Raw genomic sequence first — 23319 nt, 5'->3', positions numbered from 1 at the left:
AACACATTTTGGAAGGATGTTGTTAACAGTTGGGCAGATTTATGTGCAGATTTTCCTGTTTCACCAGAACAGATATTAACTGACAAAATATGGTTTTCAGACCATACTAAATTTAAAACAAGCATCATTCACGAATGGAATACAAAAGGGTTGCGATTTATCGCAGATCTATACTGCAAAAGTAGTGGAACACTGTTGGATAGAGAAACTTGGAATCAAACATTTAATATAAACATGACTTTCTTGTGTTATCTATCATTATCGAAGTCTACCACGTCAAACTGAGTTATCCAATGCTGTTTCTGAAATTGCGTACCCTAATATACCATACAAAGTAACACTGCTCTCTAAAAATGTAAATACTTCGCGATTAGCATATAAAACATTTATCGTCTCGATATATAACGAAGAAAACACTCTGCCAACACATATCAAACGTAAATGGAACAGAGATATTGGGTGTATGCACGAAGGTACGTTATACGATGTGCAGAAATCCACAAAGAATACACACCTGCAAACTTTGCATTACCGCATTATAAACAGAATTATATCAACAAATACATTCCTATTCAAGATTGGTAAATCCGAAAGTCCGTTATGTACTTTTTGCAAGGAGGAGAATGAAACATTATATCATATACTGTGGGAGTGTGAAAAAGTAAAAAACTTCATAAAAGGGATATATAAAAGACAATTATAACATAATAATACGCCTTACAGCACAGTCCTGGTTCTTTCCGAGGATCGGGGAAGAGAGTAAACTCAGTATAATAATAATTACAATAGCCAAACAAGTAGTCTTTCAAGCAAAACATAAGAACAACACACCGAATATCAATCAGTTCATTGCGTTACTGAAAATAGAAGCTGAAAAGGAACAGATAAGTTCTATTAGAAATAACAAGAATTTGCAATTTTTAGAAAAATGGGGCAGTGTATCGAAAATCTTGTCTGACACCCAACCAACTCCTCATCCCATCCCTCCTCAGCCCTCCCCACATCCAATTAACCCACGCGGGCGAGATACCTCCGTCGCTGGTGTTTGTCGTCGGGGGTCCGGCGGCCGGCACGGTGCCGCACCCGTCGCCAGGCGGCCCTTTCGTCCGGCCCGCCCGTAGTGGCGTGCCCGCTGGCGCTGCTGCCCGCGCCGCAGCCGGGCCTGGCCCCGCTCGGCCGGGACGGCGCGGCGGTCCGATGGCACAATGTTAGATATAATATGTATGTATAGTTTGCTAAGTTTTGAAGAAAATGTTAATGTAGGTCGTGTTGCCTGTAACACGCGCGGATCGTGCTCTATGGAAGTAGTTCAGTCCATAGACGAGGCCCCGTAGCAACGAGATTGCCAGTGCTGCCACCTGTACCCACTGTCCATATAGGTGGCGCTGTCCTGCTGCAAGGACATATGCGTTGTGTCAAGCCATGTATGTGTGCTTTAAATACAAGCGTAACTCGAAAAAAAAAAGATATCCCACGGTGCCAGTCGGAACTGGCCTACCTGCTCATCGGACCTGAACCCTATGGATGTTTTACTGTGGGGTCATCTCAATGGCCAGGTCTACAAGGAAGGTTTAGAAAGCCTCTGAACTGAAGAGAGCGATCAGCAAGGCTGTGTGAGCCATACAAGCGGGCTATCGTGTCAGCAGCCGGGCTGGTCGCTCTGTGCCTGTCTCGCGAAGGTGGCAGTTCGAACATCTGCTGTGAGAGACTGAAAACGAGAGAAAGCATATGAGAGTGATGCCATTATCAATTTCCACGAAATGTACTCTTGTTTATCATTCCCAGCCACGTGCATGCAATGATACATGTTTTATACGAGTCTAAAACATGTAAGACTCGTATACGAGTCTTACATGACTCGTACGAGTCTGGAAAGACTCTATACGAGTCTTTCCATCCTTTTTGGTCCACCCTGTACATCGCCTGGTGCGGTGCCCCAGGATGCACCGGTTCCTGCAGCCGAAATCAAGATGACCCGATGTGGACGACGCTATTAGTGTCGCCATTTCTTTCGAAGGGGAGATGTTCGGGGGCCGCGCACCCTGTATTGCCGCGCAACCTGTATGCGTCCGGTGGTCACGGCCACGCCAAGGACGGCGTGGTCAGCGACATCTATAGGTATCGGAGTAGGGGGCATGACGAATAAAGCACTCGGCAAAATAATAAACTGGGTAACGTCCTCGCCGGACGTCTAACGTATCTGCTGCCATATCCTAGTTTTGAAAAGAACCTTTCCCCGTTCCCGACCATATATATAGGGTCATTGCAATAATATAGGTAGGGTTTATAGCAGCTACTAGGGTTACCCGCGTGCTCCGCAACGCGAAGGGGGGATTTTTTGACCCGTGGGTATTGGGTTGGTCTGTGTCGATTTGGTTGGTAGATATCCATTTCGTTCGATTGCTTTTTGACGGCCAAGCATTTTGTAAGAAAACAAAAAGATACATCGCATCGAGGTGCCCGTGTCGTATTATCATGCGTTCTACTTTAGAATGATTCGAAAACTGGCGTGAAGTCTTTTGAGGGCCATCGATGAATTTCGCTAAAAATGACAATGTAATGGTTTGGAACATTTACATTTTTAAGGATACTGTTGCTCACCATGCAAAAATGAAGAGTGTATATTGGACAGAATTGAATGCTCTATCCAATGGTACCATATTCAATTGCCAAAGGTATCAGGTTATGCAGCAAACCCCGTGTGATTAATAAAGTGGCACAAAATTGACAAACACCATTTTCTCCCGTGATTTGCACCACCTTGATTTGAATCAATCAGCTTTTCACAATTTTTATATGAGAGGCGGTACATTTCTCTTGCAAATAGGCGTTGACTCAACTCGCTCCATTTAACGGTCACCTAAAAATAAAATTAATTCCAAAATCCCTCAAAAACCGCAATTTTTCAAATAAAAGTGCCCTCTCCGGTGCACGTGGCGCGTGCTATCCTCTGCATTGCACACCATTCAATAGCCCGTTCAATTCTGTACACGATGCTGTTTTCCCCGTGCCGATCGGACCCCTGGTCACCAAGATATCGCACCTGGACCGGACCCGTGTCGGCCAAAATTAGCCGTTTTCGCCCGATTTCGCACGCCGATTTATACATGTAAAGTCTATGACGCGATTTTGCACTTTTTGGGCACGCGCTACGCGCTCCCTATCAATCCGATCGATCTGAGACCCCTCAAAGGCACGTCGCGCATCCTTGATCTATGAGTTGTGCAAATTTCACCGGGCTAGGTGCAACGGTCTGGCCTGTAGTCCACGCAAAGCACCACCAAGTCGGGACCTCGGTAACGGACAGACGCACCCTCCTCAAATAGTAATATAGATACTAGAAATTGCTCCATAGGTACATTCTACTCATTATTAGTACCTTACGCCGCTACGCTAGTTATTTTACCACACTAGAAAGTCAAGTTCCTTGTTCCTAGTATATTCTAGGATTAAACTTTATCATCTAGAAAAACAACTAAACCTGAGAGCTTACTGTATACTTAAAATTATCCTAGGATATGGCTGCGCTCTAACGCGGCGCACGCGTTTCAATGGCGCAGCCGGCGCTCGCGTTTCAATACCTTGCGCTTAATATTCATTCACAAGGCGGCGTGTGGTTTTGAGCGGTTTCATGGTGTTCTCCCTTAATTTAATTTAAGACTTGCAAAGTGTGCTGGCTAAGTATTCAATAATTATCGTATGCAGAAAAATCCGCTCATCATGCATGGAATGGTGTACTAACAAAGGCCTTTCTGGGCAGTTGTGTGCAAATTTGCTAACTGCTGAACTTGATTTCGAACCATCGGACCTCATTCGGGACTTCTGCCGTTCAAAGAACCAAGCGCATGGATCGTTCAATTTCGTCAGCCCACTAGGGTGATTTCTCTCGACGCCATGGTCTGGTAAAATCAGCGTTACCGCTGGCGTCTCGCTGGTTTCCCCAGATTCTCACGAAAATTTCCCTATTTCAAAAACCATTTCCCTAGATGCGGTTTTTCATGGAATTTGCCGTACTCTCTTCATTTTAACCCTTCGCGTTTATAGCCGCTGCGTCCAAAAACAGCAACAAACTACATTCTGTAACGTTAATGTAGGGGATTCTCATGAAAATGCGTGGTATATCGCAAATCACCGTACCATCGTGTGGTAGGTATAATATAATTGCGTGGTATATCGCAAATTGTGGTGTGCTGCCGCTGCGGGACGCGGGAAACTTCCGTATGAGTAGTAGTAGTGCTGGCGTAAGAGACGAGTCGATGCATTATTACGAGCGAGCGAGCGCAGCGAGCGAAGTGAGTCTTTTCAATATAACGGAAAAATCTCAGTATGAGCGGCCCGGCCCGGCCCGGCCCAGCCCGGCCCGGCCCGGCCCGGCCTGTAACGCTTTTGAGAGGCTTATATCTCAGCAACTGCTGGACCGATTGGCCTGCGGTCTTTTTTGCTGGGTAGCCCCATCCCTTCTACCCCGTAATTGACTACTTTTGATACATCTCAGTGACCGTTGTGGCACGTGCCACGTGAAAAGTCAAGGGTGTTCAAGCAGTTTTGCAAAAGTAATGATTTTGAGAGGCCCATATCTCAGCAGCGGCTTGGGCGATTGTCTTGCGGTAATTTTTGTAGGGTAGCTGCATCCCTTCTACCAAAAATAGGATACTCTCTATGCATGTGGGTCACTCCCAGTGCACGTGCAAAATACAACAATAAGAGGTGTCAAATGTGTTCCCATTTTAATAACTCGGTAATTACTGGGGCGATTTCGCTGAAAATTGGCATACAGGTAGGCACCCACCAGGCAATGCATTCCCATGTGTTGCGGTTAGGGTGCTACTGCACGTGCGCACGTGCAGGGGGCGTTTCCAGATCTCGAGAACGGCTGGGCCGATTGTGCTCAAATTTGGTACACGGCTGGGGACCGGTTAGTAGGGTGCCGTGCAAAAGTCAGTTTGGACCCCGTTTGCACGTGCGCACGTGCAGAATGCCGATTCCAGATCTCAGGAACGGCTGGGCCGATTGCGTTCAAATTTGGCACACCGCTAGCGACCGGTTAGAAGGGTGCTTTGGACAAGCCCGTTGGAGGTACCCTCTCGCCTTTCCACACGTGCAGGGCTCACTATCTCGCTCGCTCGTTTTAACATTATCGTTGCAACGCCATTGCAGTCTCCCAGTAACGCAATATTGTTATTTGTGACTGGGTTTTGACACAAAACAGACAAGTATATCCAGGATATGCATTTTGAAATACATGTGACAGTTGACACACATATGCGTCTCATGAAACGAAAACAAGAGTTGAGAGTCTGAGACATACATAGGTATTGCCTTCGTGGCCCGGCCTGGCCTGGCTTCGCTAGCCACCGCTACTCACCCACACCGTTCAGTCGACCACACCGAGAGTCACACCGGCCACTTCCTTCGACTGGCTGCGGTGGCGTGGGCCATTTTTCATCACGTCCTGCAGCAGGGAAGCGGACGGCTCGAACATAGTGCAGCCAGCGTTGCCACTCTCTTTAATCGCCTGAGAGGCGAGCATGCGTCCTTTTGTTGTTGCCACCAGCAGGCGATTCGTTTGGTTGGTTTTAACCCTGTTCATTTGCGAGAACGTGCGTTCCACAGAGGCCGTCGAGTGAGGCAGAGACATCATATTCCCCATCAGCTCACACAGATGTTGAAATCTAGGCTGTCCCACAGCGTTCTTCAGTTCAGCCACTTTGGCCCAGAACACTGGCGGTGTTTCCTCCTTCACCGCCACGGGCGCAGTCGCCAGCGCTGCTGGGAGGTCACGCCACTCATCACAGACATCATCTCTGTCAGCATCCTTTACCAGGTGTTTGAATCTGGCTAGGAGCGGTGCCAGTGTGCGAGGACGCTCCTCGTCCTCTGCCGGTAGCATGGCGACCCGCGGCGAGAGCACTTTCAGCTCTGCCAAAATGCTGTTGCGGTCTAGGTCAAACCGCTTCCGAATCTGACTGCATAGGTCCTTTAGGAAGGATTGCGCGTCCGTTCGAAGCACTTTTTCGCCGGAGCCCAGCGGCTCCACCATCAGGTGGGTTTCGCAGCGACCGCCGAGGTTGATGCGGTCCAGGCTCATCGCGATATCAGCTTCCGTCGGGTTGATCTCGTGAAGCGGAACCGATGACAGCACCGCGGGCTTCACGTACATGGCGAGCAGTAAGCGGTATCCGTCACTCATGTCCTGATACAGACGATGCAACTGGAAGTCTTCAGACTGGAAGATCAAATTTAGTTGGTCGACCTTCTTGAGCACAAAGCTTACGAAGAGCAGCATGTGCTTGGTGCCAGGCTCCTTCATCCTTTTCGCGATCTCCGTTGCTCGGTCTACCTTCCCTTCCCTTGTCTGGGCTTCGGCGGAGAAGAAGAGCAGCAGAGGCTCCCACTGCTCGAGGATCCTGTGGATGACAGCGCCTCGCGACAGCCAGCGTGTCATGGCCACCTTCGGAATGCTGTGGCATGGCGCTTTGACAGCCTCTTGAAGCAGCGAGAGCGTTTCTTGTCTTTTGGGGCTTCGGGAGAGGTAGCTTGCGATATCTTTGATGAGCGTTTCCAGCCAGTCGGGCAGGCATCTTGCCGCGTGCCCAGCACAGAGTGCTAATGAATGGCAACTGCAGCCCATAACGAAGACATCCGGCACGACATCTTTCAAAAGCTTTTGGAATCCAGCATTTCCTCCCATCATTGTAGAGCAGTTATCTGCACCAAAGCCAATGATGCTGTTCTTGTCCATGCCTGCAGCTTCAAGTGACTTCATCACGGCGTCAAAAAGTCCTCGAGCGGTTCCATCGAACGGCTCCACAAGGTCTAGCATGAAGTCTCTTGTGGCCATATCATCTTTCACGTACAGCCTGACAACCAGTGCCATGACCTGACGGACGGAAACATCAGTCGACTCATCAATCATGATGCTGTACTTTCGGTTTTTGCACAGTTCTGCCACACGACGGGCCTCGTGTTCACCGAGCCCATGGACTGTTAGGTAGGACATCTTTGTTCTTTTTGCCGATGCAGTCTTAAGAATTTCTGAATCAGGGGCCGCGTGTCTTATCATATCCCAGAAGTGGTCCCCCAGGATGAATGGCAGGTCGTGCTCGGCGAAGAACGCAGCGACTATGGTCTCGCAGCGGGCCACCTTGGTGTCTTTTGCAGTGACTGGTTCTTCTTTCGGAGCAAAAAATTGAGTCAGCTTCGTTCCAGCAGAGGAAGATATAGCTGCATTGTGTCCCCTGCTTAGCATATGTCGTTTGAGGGCGGTTTTGTTGGGGTCCTTAAAGAGGAAGCGACAGGGTTGGCAGAGGCATTTGGAGCAGTCCTCAGTGTCCTGTATGAGCCAGTCCTTAAATTCTGGATCCTTCAGCCATTCTGCTCGAAAGGATTGTGGGTAGCTTTTCGGCTTCTTCTTAGGTGGCGTCTCACATCCGGATGAGGAAGGGGAGTGTGATGCCATGACCTGAGAGAAAAAATATTACTATTAGGCTAGGACCAGGGCAATTGACTTGGATTAACTGCCTGACTTGCCTGACTTGCAATTGTTTTCTATATTCGCGAATTATCATTTTTATAAATAATGATTAATGTTAGCACCAATTAGTGTACCTATAGCTCCCGTAGTACGTTCAATTGCAATATGTATGTTAAAAATAAGCGAGCTCAGATCTTTTGGACTGATTTCGTCTTATTTGGCCTTCACTATCACACAACTAAATATGCAACGTCACATGCAGAAGATGTGACTGGGCAGAATGTGACCGGGCATATGACCGTGCATTCTAAATTAAACCTTAAATATGCAGGATACCGCCGTTTTAACCCACGAACCGCTGGGAGGTGAGGGGGATGGTCATAAAGCTGCCCCTTACGTTTTATGTGGTAAGATTCGTTATTACGATATACTGACACCAGGCAGACAAGCCAGAAAGTAGAATTTCACACAATCTTACAGTGTACGCCAGACAAGGCCTTTAAAATTGCAAAATTATCTTACATTTTTAATGCAGTTTTGCAAAGCATTGATCAAAAGATCATTTTAATTTAACCTGTTCCTATATCAAGATTGAATAGGTAAATACAAATTATGAAATGACAGCGAAGAATAAAGCAATTTGCAAAAAAAGCAACAATCCATGTATGCCTGTTTCTGATTCCAAAGTCAATTCAACTGCTGGCAACATTTCATAGTTTTGATTTTTCAGCATGACATTCCATATGAAACCATATTGAGGTTTAAAACATGGATTAGTAACGCCAAAGAAGACAACCTTGAATCTTTCTAAGGTTGAGGTGCAGTGAAACTCAAGGAATCGATAAATCAAACAATTTCCTAGCGAGACATTTAGGTACGTATTTGACAAGCTCGACCACAGCCATGTGCAGCCTAAATGCTCAAATTAATTGAGTACTTTTCAGCTATGACTTAAAGCTCGCTTGAACACACAATGAAATAAATGCCTTAAAGAGGCAATACTGATAGGCAATCACAGATTGTAAAGGAAGTTCAAGTTGAAGAAAATAAATTCACAGATTTCTTCCACAGAAAAAAAAACACGCACTAATTCAACTTAATTTTACTCCATCACCTATTTGGCTATTTGTATTGTTATCAATCATCACTCATCACCAGAGTTGTATCAAACTAATCCACATACTAGGTATACCTCTCACAAATAAACGAATAATTATAATAGTAAATGCACAACATACGCACCAACTACTGCAAGGGACAAGGGCAAGGCAAGGGTCCACTCAATCAATATACCCTGAGACAAGGGTATCCAACTTCCAAGTTACGCTTACGCGGACGCCCCAGTCCGATCAAGGCCGTATACCTATTAGGAGAGAAGCAGAAGCAGTTTGTTTTGAAATGATATCAAGAATTATATATAAATACATACATATGCAATTGCCTTTATTTAATATCTTTAAAACGAAAGCATCAAACCTGAATTTTCTGAAAATTGTTCTCATATTTATTTGATATGACATACTGAAGAATATTTTATGACAATATTTATTTTTGTTGTTGAAAAAAAAACTTTTTGGGGGTTTGTGGCATTTCCCTAGATTTCGTGTGAAATCCATAGATCCCTAGATCTTCGCTGATTTCCATAGAAAAGGGAAATTTCCCTAGCAGCGGTAACGCTGGGTAAAATGCTTCTTGCCGACATGGTCATATGGGAGGCAAGTACCCTTCTTCTGAAACTGCCGGCGCATCCCTTCCGCGAATTGTGGAAAAGGTCAAACTAGACGGCTTGGATCTTTCAACCCTGGGTGATCAAATGGCGTGCTAATCCGCTCTTGAGATGAGTAAACTGCTGTTTTCTGTAGGTCTGGTTATTGTTAGTGCCGTTGGCATCAAATAGCCAGTAGTTCGATACGATATCAACTTAATAGTATTTTCACTTATATTTAACATCGCAAGTGATTTAGGGCTTATGGGATTGGCGCAAGGGCTGTGCGCCAATCCCAGGGCGTTTGTCATGTCTATATATGTTGTATGTATGTGAAATACAGATGAGATGAGATGAGATGAGATTTACATGGCACATGCCGATACGCTGGTTTAGTTATCACTTTCATTTCGTTTCGTTATTTCTTTCGTTTTGTTTCATTCTTTTCGTTTCTTATTTCTTCGTTTTACTTCACAATTTTTAGTGTTGCTCTGGTTTGTTTCGTTTTCCTATATTATATTTATCGTTTCAAGGTTTACCATCTATATTACTATTTGTGGTGACGTAGTTTCTGTCTATTACGAAGGTCGCGACATGGTGGTACGTAGCGCGGGTTACAGGTCACACCGTTGCACCTACCGCGCTGAAGTTTGCGCAACTCATAGAACAAGGATAGACAACGTGCCTTTGATGGGTCTCAGCTCGATCGGATCGATAGCGACCGCGTGGCGCGTGCCCAAAAAGTGCAAATTCGCGTCATAGACTTTACATGTATTAATCGGCTGGCAAAAACGGGCGAAAACAGCCAAATTTGCCCGACACGGGTCCGGTCCCGGTGCAATATCTCGGTAACCGTGGGCCCGACCGGTACGGGGAAAACAGCATCGTGTAGAGAATCGAACGGGCTATCGAATGGTGTGCGGTGCAGGGGTTGGCACGCGCCACGTGCACTGGGGAGGACACTTTCTTTTGAAAAATGGACGTTTTGGACGGATTTTGGAATTTATATTAATTTCAGGTGATCGTCAGACGGAATGAGTTGAAACAGCGCCTATTAGCAATAAAATGTACCGTCTCTCATGGAAAAATTGTGAAAAGCTAATTGATCAAAAACAATGTGGAAAAAAATCGCTGAATTAAATGGTATTTGTCCAAAATGTGCCACTAAATAATTACACGGATTTTGCTGCTTAACCTGATACTTTGACAATTGAAAATGCTATCATTGGAAAGAGCATTCAATTCTCTCCAAGATCGAATCATTACGTTTGCATGAAAAGCAACAGTATTCTTAAAAAATATAAATGTTTCAAACCTCTGCAAAACGATTTTTAGTGCAAATTATCTACGCCTTTAATTTGTCATAAAACTACGCGCCTAAATTATAAAGCACATTTGACAGATTCTGAAGTGGAAAGCATGCTTATCAGACACAGGCACCTCGATGCGGTGGATATTTTTTCCACAAACCAAAACGTTTAGCCGTCAAAAAACAATCGACCAAAATGGATAGATAACCCAACCGACACAAGAACATCCGAACACCCGCCGATCGAAAATATCCCTTCTCCCGTTGCGGAGCACGCGGGTCACCCTAGTTCAAACCATTTCAAAATTTTCTTCTATACTTTCTTGTCTCTGAATTCTCACGGAATTCGTTTAGCTCGACATTTACATTTTCACGAGGGGTTATTGCTGCAAAGCCGCTGGATACTGGACTTAACGCAATTGTGGTTCTTCATCTTGCGGCACTAACAGTTCCGCTGTCTCGTCGTTTCGCCCCGTCAGTTACTTTGCTGGCATGCCGACACTCCAAGTGCTGAGTTCAGAAGCTTGCTCACGCGTGTGAACTCTTGTTATCGTTCACCATGTGTACATCTATTCTCAGCTGTCCTGTGCCTCGTATCTCTGTTCTTACGCGGTTACAAGTGCATGGAATTGGGATCCATGAGTGTAGTTTGTTTCTCTAGCCATCTCATAGCCAATTTGGAGATATAGGCTGACTTGAATATCTAGGGGGTCAAGGAATAAGAAGTTATATTAGAAATATATCTTTAAAAATTCAGATAATAAGCATAAATTCTTTGAAAGTATTTATTTTAATTTTATGAATTCTTATTAGAGTATTTATATTTTTTAAATTAAAATAGCTCATATTCAATATTTTCTCCACAACGCCTTTTCAACGGTTGCCAAGCCTACTTACATTGAAGTCGTCTTTTCTTATCTAGTTTGGTTTTGCGTTGCCCACTTCTCGGCTGTCGCGGTGCCTTGTTCTAAGCGCATCAGTTGTTCTTAATCCATTTTCGAAAATTTCATGGTTAGATGTATTACTCGCTTCACTCGCTATCCGACGAAGGGATCAAAGGATCCGTCTGTTGTGACAGCTATATCCGAAAGTATATGCCAGGGAAGATCAAAATGTTCTTCCCAGTCGGAAATAGATAAAAAACTTAGCCTGTGATACGAAGCGTTGTTTATGAAGCGCATAGTCTTATGGTGTTCCACTCCCAAAAAAGATTTTCCTTCTCAGCTGCCTGTCAACTGTTGCGTCAACTTGCCTGCTGCATCAATCTTGATATTAACTTTCGCCCTAGTGGGGGGGGGGGGCATATGTTACCACCCTGTCGCGTTTTTTGCGTGTGAATAAAAAACCGCGGCGAAACATCAATTTTGGACAATGTGTGAAATTTTTTACCCCTGATCATGTCAGGTCAGGTCACCAGGTCAAGTTAACTGACCAAGCCTAAAAAAGTTTGCAATCATGTCCAGCCTGCAGTGTTTCGTCAGGTTTCAAGCTTGGTGGATTGCATGATGTTATGGGCGCCTTATAATTTGTAAATCTCTTAATTTTTTATCTGTGATCTAAGATAAATGATAAGATCTAAGATAAGTGTGGCCTGTGGCGTGACCTTTCCTTTATAAGTCAATGGAGAAAAACGAAAATGCCTCTAGATCCGTGTGTACGCATAAGAACAGTCCAAATATTTCAGAATCACAATGCTTTGAACCACCCGTGACGACCAAGGTGTCGTGTTTGCTGATAGCCTCTAGAAAGGTCATCCGAGGTCATTTGAGGCTACAAACATATTTTTGCCAATAACTCTCGATTGAAAAGAGATAGAACGCTGGGGATGGCCTCATTGTGTTTGTCTTTTTGAGACGCATCGACTGATAAGCAATATGACCTCTTCCAGTCAGGTCATGACCTGAGGTCAAATTTTCAAGTTGACCTTTCAAGGTCAAATTATAGTTTATTCGACGCGTTTCGGCGAGAGGAACACGATTCTGGCAATAGAAATGTCGTGGCTTTTTTTTAGTCAAAAGTTATTGTCGAAAGACACTTTTCGTAAAAAGCCATTTTTGGAGTTTTTGCCCTCTGGAGGCTAAACCGTTGACCTGAGGTCATTTTTCATGATGACCTTATCAAAAGAGGAGTTCAAAAGCTATCGATTGCGTTTCCAGGCGTTTTTTTTTTAGCTATCATAGTGCCTGAGATAATGGCACGTTTTCTGAAAATATGACATTCGCAAATTTTGACCTTTGATGACCTCTGCTGACCCAAATATTGCTCTAAGATGAAAAATGGCTGGAATACTTTTTAACTTACGCATTGAGAGCTATCGACTGCTTTTTACCGCGTCTTTCTAGCCCTCTTAGTATTTTAGTTAGAGGTGGGTGGTAACATATCCCCCCCCCCCTCCACTAGGGCGAAGTTGTGTGTAGTAACCTAACTTTCATAACGCCAGCGATATGAAATACCATTTAAATATTTGTGAAATATTATGAAGATATTTGAAAAGTTTCGCTAAACGCTGCGGTATAGAGGTCAATCAGGTATAGCCGAGCTGTAGTTACACATTCGCCCGTAGTCATGAAAAGCAGGTAATGTGCATGATTTTATGACGATATCTAAATTATTCTCGGTCTATTAACAATCCCCAGCTTTGATTTGTTTTGCAATTGCGTGATTATTGTGAGAAAGTGTCTTTATGGATAATTAAGTACTGTAATTAGTCTGTAACGTGCAGGAGTCTGTAATTATGCAATTGATCTGAGCAATGGGCAGCTGAAAAAACAATTAACATCATTTATTATCTGGGTACAGCGCGTTAACTTACTATCCATAAACCGACGTTTTCCCGCTGAGCTATTTGTGACAGAGGGAATATTTCTCTGGGCTGGGAACTATTTGCATCTGCTCGACTCACGCTGACTCGATGGTTTATAGCGCAGTGAGCTGTGGTCGGACCATGAGCGTCTGCCGAGTGACGGGACAGGTGGCACAGAGCCGCGCCAGACGCTGCTCGGGGTGGTGTGATACCTGCACCACAAGTGCTGCAGTTGTCAGTGACAGCAGTGCCATTGGCACACGTTACCTTGCCAACCTGAACCAGGAGCGGTCCGTTCCACTTTCCAGTTCCTGCACCATCGTACCAGCCCGCGCACTCCGCTACCACCTCCGATGACGAGCCATCAACCATCGCCACCTGCTCATCAGAAAGGGAGCCTCGTTTTGCACAACCTGTTCCTCTGTCAACCTCAGGAGACTCCCCCGTAAGTGCAGCCTTGCGGATTCTTGAGGTCTTTTGGTGTCGGAGCGCCGTCGCGAGGCAACGTTCATTTCGGAGCCTCCGAAATGCACACAAACACCAACCCAGATACACACCCAGGTGGCCTGGTGGGCCAGGGTAGGCCCACCAGGCCCGACAAACATGGGCCCGGTTCCCGGGCACCTGCGGCAGGGCGCCCAGGACGGGACATCAGTCCTCTACAGTGCTACACTGATCAGTCCTCTACACCAGGGGTCGGCAAATGGTGGGGCATGCCCCCTTTGGGGGTAATGGAGCCCTTTCGGTGGGGGTAATGAGGGATTCTGAGAAAGCCTATCTTTTTAGAGTTTGTAGCTCCAGTGATGAAGCCATCGTGACTGTTGCATCCCAGGGTTCAAAGATTAGCCCAGGCCAAAGGCACAGCACACATTGATTAGATACCAATTTTCACGTACCTGCTCGCCTCACCATCTCACCCCTCCGTACAATCGTTCAAAAGCAGCTGCAACTTTTAACCGTCGCCCGTCTGTTGGCGTTTCAACAGCCGCTAACGTAAGGGGGAGGAGTCGATCGGACCCCCGCGGCCTCTCGGACTCTGATATAGAGCTGTGCATAAAAAAGACGAGCGTGCTACCCGTGACCATAGGAAGCCGCTGCTGCCCATTTTTAAGGTCCTTGGTCATTCCGTCTCATTCAAGAGGGCAATGATAAGTGTCGAGAAAATCGAGACCCGCTATAACTTCTTGAAGTGAGATTTTATGGCTCAAGATGATCTCCAGAAAAAGCTCATAAGCCAACGGTCATTATGGGTCCAGAGGCCAGTTTTACCAACAGAAAAATAGCCGCCTGCCGGAATTTTTGTCTAAAGATCGTTTCACATATGGAGCGTAAACGGTAAAGCCCTATCCGCTTAAGCCCATCGCGTTTACGCTCCGTATGTGAAGCGGTCTTGAGGCAAAAATTCCGGCAGGCGGTTATTTTTCTGTTGGTAAAACTGGTCTCAGGGCATGATATTTTCCGGGCTGGTGAAAAAAATGATGGGTTCGAGGGTACAATTTGGTCGTGATCCAATGCCTTTTACGTGAGCTTTTAACGAAAAACCACCCGCCGCCCCTATACGTACAAGGGTTAAATGGGATATACCATAGGCGGCAGAACGGGGAGGGCACCGGGGCACCGTGCACCCTTTGATTTTTGCATTTTAACATTAGCCCTATGGGCGTTGCATGGAAAGAATGGGACCAAAAGTCGGCAGTGCTCCCCCCCCCTCCCCCTTAATTGAAGGTGTTCCGCCGCTACTGGGATATAGGCATTAAATGTTTTGTGGAGGAAGTGTCATGTTTTAAATTTGATGCATTGGAAATGCACAAATACCCAAAGAGTTCCAGGACGGTATGGAATTTCAGTAAACTTAGTTGTGTCAGCAATGGGGTCTGGTTGGTGGGGGTAATGGCCCTGCCTGGCGCCCAAAAAGGGGGCACGACCCCGAATGACCTGCCGACCACTGCTCTACACTCATCACTTTTTCTGTAGGTCCTTGAGCTTGAGGCAGAGGGCAGTGATTGTCGCCCACTGACCTCGCTCCATTGGAAGTCGTTTTCTTGCATCCAGTGAGTAATAGCCGTTGTCGTTGACGGAACTCCCCTCTCAAGTAGCATTTTAGCATATGCGAGCTCAGAAAGGCTCCACGGGCGGTTGGAGCTGCGCCCCCTGCCCCTGGAGGGCATAGCGGGCGCCGTGGTCAGCCGGGCGTGTATGACTTCAAAATGCTCCCTCGGTGGGGCCACGTCCGTAGCCGGAGGAGCGGGGTTTGGCGGGACCACGTCTGCAGCCGGAGGTGCGAGGCTCGGTGGGGGAGGCGAGGATTCAGCTCCTGGAGAGTCGTCTTCTTGGCGAGAGGCGTCTTCGGGTGAGTCGTGGGGGACTGGTTCTTCCGCCAAGACAAATGGCTCCACGCTGGAGCGGGGGTCACGGTCGACGCCTGCCATGGCCACGAACTACTGCTTCACGCCCTCGATGTCCCGCTCGCGGCGGGACTCCATGCTATAATCCCGCTGAGCGGTCGGGGCCGAGTGGCGGCGGAGGCTGCAGAGGTTTTCAAACTCAGGATACGTGAGCTGCCCTGGCCGCATCTTCTCCACCGACAGGGTGTTGTGCCAGCGGCGGCTCCCCACCCCCATAATGGCCTTGAGTAGAGTTACCACACCTTATATGTCATGATAATGTCTCCTCTCAGGATTGTTTCATGCTTGTAAGCCCGAGCCTGTTGGGCCGTTCTTGATACGGAATATTCTTCATACCGTGAACCATCTTGGTGGCCTTACGTTGAACTTCTTCCAAAGTCTGAAAGTTTTGCACCATATAGGGACCCACTGCTTGAATACAGTACTCAAGGTGTGGCCTGATATAGGTTTTGTAAAGTACATTGAAATTCTGTCTGCTTATGGCCCCAAATGCCATTTTGAGCTGCTTCAGAGCAAAAGTTCCCTTACTTGCAGCCCTTGCACACTGGGTAGTTGGCTTCAAAGTGGTGTCATTCACTACTCCTAGGTCCTTTTCTTGGTTTGTTTCCTGTAGTGCATTGTAATCCTGACCTTGTTTCATGTAGTATTTCCCTTTTGGATTGTTTTCACCACAATGCATAACCATGCATTTCGAGATATTGAAGCCTAACAACCAAGTGCTTGACCATCCAGCCAATATGTCTAAGTCTCGCTGAAGTTCTTGCATGTCTTGTTCGGAGGTGATATCCCGGTATACTTTCAAGTCATCTGCAAACATCTTGACTTGACTTTGCCCCGGTGTGGGAATCTCGTTCACATAAATCAAAAACAGAATGGGTCCCAAAACCGAGCCCTGAGGCACCCCACTTATAACTTTCACCCACTTTGACCGGCTATCACAGACTCCGACTTGTTGCTGTCTTTCAACGAGAAATTATTTAAGCCATCTGAGTAAGTTCCCTTTTATTCCATATGCACTCATCTTGCTTAATAGTCTTCTGTGAGGAACTTTATCAAATGTTTTTTGATAGTCCAAGTATATGATGTCCAACCCTCCTTTCATCCAAAATCCTTGTCCAGTCAGTCCTCTAGGGCTTCCAATAGGATTGTTTGGCATGACTTCATCTTGACAAATCCATGTTGATGCTTGCTTACCAATCTATGCACTTCTAGGTGTTGTACAATCTGTTTCTTAACGATTCTCTCCATGACCTTACAGGCCTGGGAAGTGAGGCTCACTGGCCTGTAGTTGCATGCCTCACTCCTAGCGCCTTTCTTGTAGATAGGTGTTATGGTTGCTTTCTTCCAGTCTTGGGGCATCTGGCCTGAGGTCAAAGTCTTGCTCAAGAGACAGCAGAAAGGTCTGGCTGGTTGCTCAGCACAACCCTTCATTACAGCTGAGGCCAAGCTGTCAGGTCCCGGTGCCTTCTCTGCTTTCAGACCTTCCAACTCTTTCAGAACTTGTTCTTCTGTGACTTGAATGTCTGACAGAGCCATTGTTGGATCCAATTGCTCAGGGAACGTGGGCATCTCTGCACTCCCTTCCTCTGCGTACACCATCGTGAAAAACTCCTGAAATGTATCAGCCACTTCCTGGTCCGTCTTGGTAAGCTCCCCATGTTTATTCTTCAATGGCCCGACAGATGCCTTGACCTTATGCTGTGTTCTGGTTTAAGGGTAGGTGTACCAGGCCCATGTCACTCCACTTTTCATGACATCATAAGGGGGCCTCAGGACAATAATGGCGCGGTGCGCCATAATCGCTCCCAAGCTTCTTGCCAACAGCTGCCATTTTTGAAAATATTATTTTGAAATAAAGTTTCAAATAATGAAAATGTTGTAATAAAGTTGTAACTTAAAACCATACCATATCTAAAAACTTATTGAAAAATGATTTATTCATTGTAAAAATTTAAGCTCGATGCGTTTTTACGTTGCTTTCCTGCTGCTGCAGAGGGTTTTTAAATCGTCTATATCTTCAAAACAGGCCATTTCTTAGCATATTGCTGCTCTTTTTTGTCGCTAGAAAATTAGTTGGGCTTTCCATTGACATCAACGGTTGAGCTGTATGTGTAAAGTGTCAATAATCTTCAAATTAAGTTAGTCATTTTTACGTTGCAAAGGAATGGAGTACCCCTTGCGAGCATCAGGGGTGACGTCACCCAGGATCTGTCTCTGATTGGTCGGCGGGGGAGTGACTGTACCTTCTATATATGGCCTTGAGGTGTACAAATAATGGATGCAAAGCTCTGCCAACTTTCAGCCAGCTCGGCCAGCGCGTTTTTGCGCTACCTTCGAAAAGCCTTGGGGGTGCATCAACATCCCTGTGCCGGCGAGGGTTAATATTAGACTTCCTATTCACGGGAAAAAATTGGTTGGCAAAATAACATTATACGGAAACCTTACACCCGTCAACATGCAATTACATGTTAAAAATACTGGCAACTTTAACCCTCGCCCGTATAGGGGGGGGGGGTCGAACGGACCCCCCCATGTTTTTTCGCGAATAACTCGCGTAAAAAGCGGCCGATCGCGACGAAACTTTCAGTACCCTCGCGTTTATCAATTTTACACCTACCCTGAAAATTTCATGACCCTGACCCAAATGACCTTTGAACTGTGACCTACTTTTCGAGACCATGTTTGGCCGGAATCGCGATTCGGCGTATGTCGGCTCGCATTAGCCGACATCGCATTATTAGTTTGCAGTCTTTTCGTGGTTTCAAGCGTTCAAACATATCATATGATGTTGCCCCCATGCATTAGGGTGAATGTCAAGGTCACCTGAAGGTCAGGTCAGGTCATTGACCTTTGATGGCCTCGGTTCACTTTTTCGAGTTTTACATGTTTCTATGCCAGTTTTTGGAGCTGAATTCGAATTTAGCAACCATATGAACATTAATGAAGTAGTTTTGGTGCCTTCGTAACATGTTACGAAGCTGTCAGAGGCGGTTGCCACCTACTACGAATACCCTTACTGGTTGACCTGACCTGACCTGACCCGACCTGGCCTAAATGCATGAAGACATCATCTGTGATCAAAACTAACATGATATTCGTGATCAGCACCCCGAAAAACCCCATAGCAGCCACACTTTACGACGTTCTAACAGGTCCCGATTTTCCCGACTTTTGGGTCATTGACCTGACCTGCAAGGTCAACCAATGACCTAGGACCTTAAAATTGGGTATCATCGACTTCCTCTCGTCACGGGCAACACGCTCGTTTTTTTTTTCCGCGAAGCTCTAGCTCGATCAGGGGCGAAACGGCAAGAGGGGGGGGGGTCCAACGGAACCCCCCCCCCCCTTATACGTTCGCGGCTGGAAAAACACCAATACGGGCGAGGGTTAATAATACTACCATCTCTTAGTGTTGAGTTCAAGCAAACGGCAACCTCCATAAAGAGAAAACATGTAAATGATCGATGTTAGCGGAAACATCAATGAAGAAGAGGTTTTCCTTACGTTGTACGACGTCCATCAGCTCCGTCCCGGCGAAGGGATGTTTGCCGAGCCTGCCCTGGACGTTGACCACCCGTGCGAGGTCCGTCGCCAGTAGCATAGCTTGTTCATAGTCCTCCGGACGACGTGGCCCAGGGTGGTGCCTCCAACGTCGCCGAGCTGCAGAACCTAGGAGGAACAAAAGCAGCCATTTTCAGTTTAAAAATATATAAGTTGATGATCATCCTGCACCATCAGCATTGTACTGTTTGAGCTTCCTTGTCCCGCTTGCTTAGGAAATGTAGTTCTGGTTGTCTACGAGGTGGTTAGAAACTGCAGACGCTATACACAATACACATGTAACTATATGTTTCCTGTCACATGCTAATATACTGGTGCGTGGCGCAAATCTCCAGTCTCATAAAAAACTAACAACACTGTTCACCTGGATCACTTGGCCTGTAAGTGTCGTTTCACATTCAACAAATATCACTTCAAAATGCTAACTTACAACTCCTTCGGGAAACGCCTGATCAGTCAGATTGACTCCCATGGATTGAAAGTCTGCAGTTGTCTTCAATGGGAAAGTGGCTCCCGCTGGAAGCCGTCAGTCTCACAACTTGGCCGTTGGGCCGCGGAGGATCGATTGGAGCATCCTCCCGTGAACCCTCTGTGTTTCCTTGATTTCTCCTAGTGAGGACCAAGGTGAGGACAGCACTTGTTCAAGCGCCTTCAGCGTGACGTGACACCTGAAACAGTAGTTAAATATTATTTTCAACTAGAGGCATCTATGTTAAACCAAGCATCCCAATGCGAGATGATTGCATTGGCCTAATTTCGCGTAAGACCGGTCTTTATCAGGTAGTAATTATTCTATGTCCCGTTTGCCCATTTTGCCCCTGGTGAACTTGTGTTAGACTGAGAAGAAGCATGAGCTGAGAAAGTACTGTATTCTCTAAACCCTAATATTAGCAAGAGCAGCTTAAGTTAGAATACCGAATTTATTAAATTTCATAAAATTAAATTGAATACTCCTTTTTGCAAAAAGAAAGCAACAGTAAACAATGTAAGCGGCCAAGAAATTATTCATGCGCTAGATTAGGTACACATAGCTGTTATCATCAACCACGCTTACCAAGATCCGTCGGCACTTATGGTGTGGCGCAGGCTGTGGCCGGCTGGGTCGCGTTTGACGCTGGAGCGCGTACCAACCGGGCGAGTGTCTTCACCTTAAAGAGAAATGCACAGCTTAGACTTAACTTCTACAAAGCTCCCAAAAACCTGCGTTAAATATTACGCTGCAACGGTCCGCAAAATGTCGCATTTAGCTGTTTACAATTCAGAGCGCTTATTACGCAACCTGCTGTGTGTTGAGTAGTGAATTTTAGGGACGATTATCATTATTAATGACTGCTTTATGGCAAGATACGCACACTCTGTAATTGATCATGATTTCAATCCAAATATTCGATGGCGGAACAAGCACAAACACGTAACGTATTATGCTAAGCAAGTCGTAGCAGTGTGGTTAGAGTCTCGGTCCAGTGTCTGAAAAGACGGTGGTTCGATACTCATCACGAGTGGTTTCTTTTTTATAACGTATTATGCCATTAAAATCGCCTGCACAATAACTAATCAGAAAGTCCCGATTTATCTTACTTACCCATAGAGGAAGAATCGCGAGCAAGGCTCCGCGGAGCAGGTGGCGGGACCTCACCAATCCCTACAGGGGGTCGAGCTCGAGGCCCACATGGGCAGTGGGCACGGACACGAGCACGTGACCACGGGACGAGGAACAGCTCTCTCTCTCTCTCTCTCTCTCTCTCTCTCTCTCTCTCTCTCTCTCTCTCTCTCTCTCTCTCTCTCTCTCCTCTCTCTCTCTCCCTCTCTCTCTCTCTCTCTCTCTCTCTCTCTCTCTCTCTCTCTCTCTCTCTCTCTCTCTCTCTCTCTCTCTCGTCTTCTTCGTCGTCGGAGATTATAACTCGGTGGCGATGCTTTCTAAACATAGAAATATCAATAAAATGTTAAACATGCACCCCCGTTTATAAAGTAAGCACTCATCTATCTTTCATCACATGCATTCCTTTAACCGTCAGTGTCATCTAAAAACATGAATCATCATCATTATCAGGCTTGAGCGACACATCTCAAACAGTGACCTAGTAGAGCCTGAAAATAACTGAATCATTGCAGCTGAACACATTTTCTTGAAACGAAGAATGCCATTTGAGATTTCCTACAACATAAAGATGGTTGTGCTGTAAAAAAATAAAAGGTAATTTTTCATGATATCCACTTGATGGGGCTTAGGAATCTTAGGAGGGTTGGGAATCTTCAATAGAGGTAAAATTGAGTGGAAAACGGCACCGCACCATACATGTTTCCGTGTAAACAGCATTGAAAATGCGTTGCCGATCGTCACTACCGCGTCATGATTGCATACCAAGTTTAGTCTGCCATGTACACGTTTGGTACCCTCAGGCTATCATAAGTATCTATTCACGAGTGTGTAAACAAAAAATGAGCCTGATCTTACTTGTAAGCCAGCGGCCAGAGCCCACAATGTGAACAAGGCAAACATCGATAATTTTTACTTTGACCTGACCTGGGACGTCATCGGTGACCTCAAGGTCAATGAAATTAGGTTTCGCTCGACATTTTTTTCCGGGGCTATCAGAAGCCGTTTGAATTTTGACAATCGGCCCAGTAGTTTCCGGGTTAGCCCCCCCCCCCCAGTAGGGCGTGTTTTACGCAGATCCCAGTGGGCCGCGGGATATCTATGACGGCTACGCAAATCGGAATACGGATAAGGTCGAGGTGGCATTCGCACTAACTTCTAACATCATTCACAGTAAAATGATTATTCACATAGTAATTCGCTGAATCAAAAAGTCTAAAAAGTCCAAATCAATCAGTCAAAAAGTCAATTGCTTAAATTGACAATCTCTGAAAAGTTTCCGCTCAAATGTTGTCCGCTCAAATGAAGCTTGCTCAGGTTTCGCAGAACCATAACAAGCTGTGAATCAATCGAATTAATGACTCTTACAAAGGAAAAACAGTAAAAAAAAATATCCTGTTACGCACATGCACCAATTAAGGTTTGTTGACACTTGACGGATTCCTTTGAAATAACGCATGGTTTTTGTCCACTGAACACACCGTAAGTAAAGTATGTATTAATGACAGACATACGGGGCTGTGGGGCGTTGTTAACCAAAGGACTGTTGGCCCCTCGCCATTCGGCCCGTGTCTCACACTGCAGTTCCCTGCAGGTCTGCCCCACGACTTTCCAGACAACCCGCCCCATTTAACCCGCGCCCTGGTGGGGTCGGTTTATAACGGGAATCGGATTGCGCTTTACGAGGAAACGAGTGCGCCGCCGATGTAGGTACACGGTGCGCTTAGATTGGACTGCGCTTTTCCTGCGTTTTTGCACAGGAAAATGCGCCTGGACTGGAAAGAAAGTAAAATGCCGCATAATCTTCAAACGCTCGATGCCACTGAATGAAATATGCATGTATTATGCTCAGGAACATGGCAAAGTAATAGGTAATATGACTTAAATGCATTAAATTTGAGCAAACACAGCGTCGAAATTCGCTCATGTTTTTAAGTGCGCTTATACTGACCAAAATGCGCCGTGAGTGGAAAATCAGCAATTTCCCTCAATACTAGTGGACATTTTAAAAATATGAATTTCCTTAATATATAGCTGATAAATTACCCGTTACTGTACACAATATGATGCTTTTCATCATATTTACCAGTGTTTTATGCGCGGATCAAGATTTTGGTCTCGGCTAGCAGCTATTCGCACTTCAGGAAAATTGCACCCCATCTGGCTGTATGGACAATGTTAAACTCATGCAGCCCCACTCGATTTTTAAGCTGAATTTGTGAAAAGTGTTTTAACAAAAAAAAAACGGTTAAATTGAAGAACGAGTGTTTGGATATTACTCGTCTCATCTTAAAACATCATAAAACACTTCAATAAATAAGAACTTCGTCATACTTTTCCTAAAAAATAAGTTTTATATTTTGGGCTGGTTCAGTTCTGGCGCACTTTTGCCTATGTGCGCTTTTAAGTCCCAGAAATTTGTCCCTTGTCGGCGCAGTGCGCCGAAAAATGACAAATAAATTGCG

Source organism: Amphibalanus amphitrite, unplaced genomic scaffold, assembly GCF_019059575.1.
Source record: "Amphibalanus amphitrite isolate SeventyFive unplaced genomic scaffold, NRLGWU_Aamphi_draft 000010F_arrow, whole genome shotgun sequence".
Taxonomy (NCBI): Eukaryota; Metazoa; Arthropoda; class Thecostraca; order Balanomorpha; family Balanidae; genus Amphibalanus; species Amphibalanus amphitrite.
Note: the sequence above shows the minus strand (reverse complement) of the source record.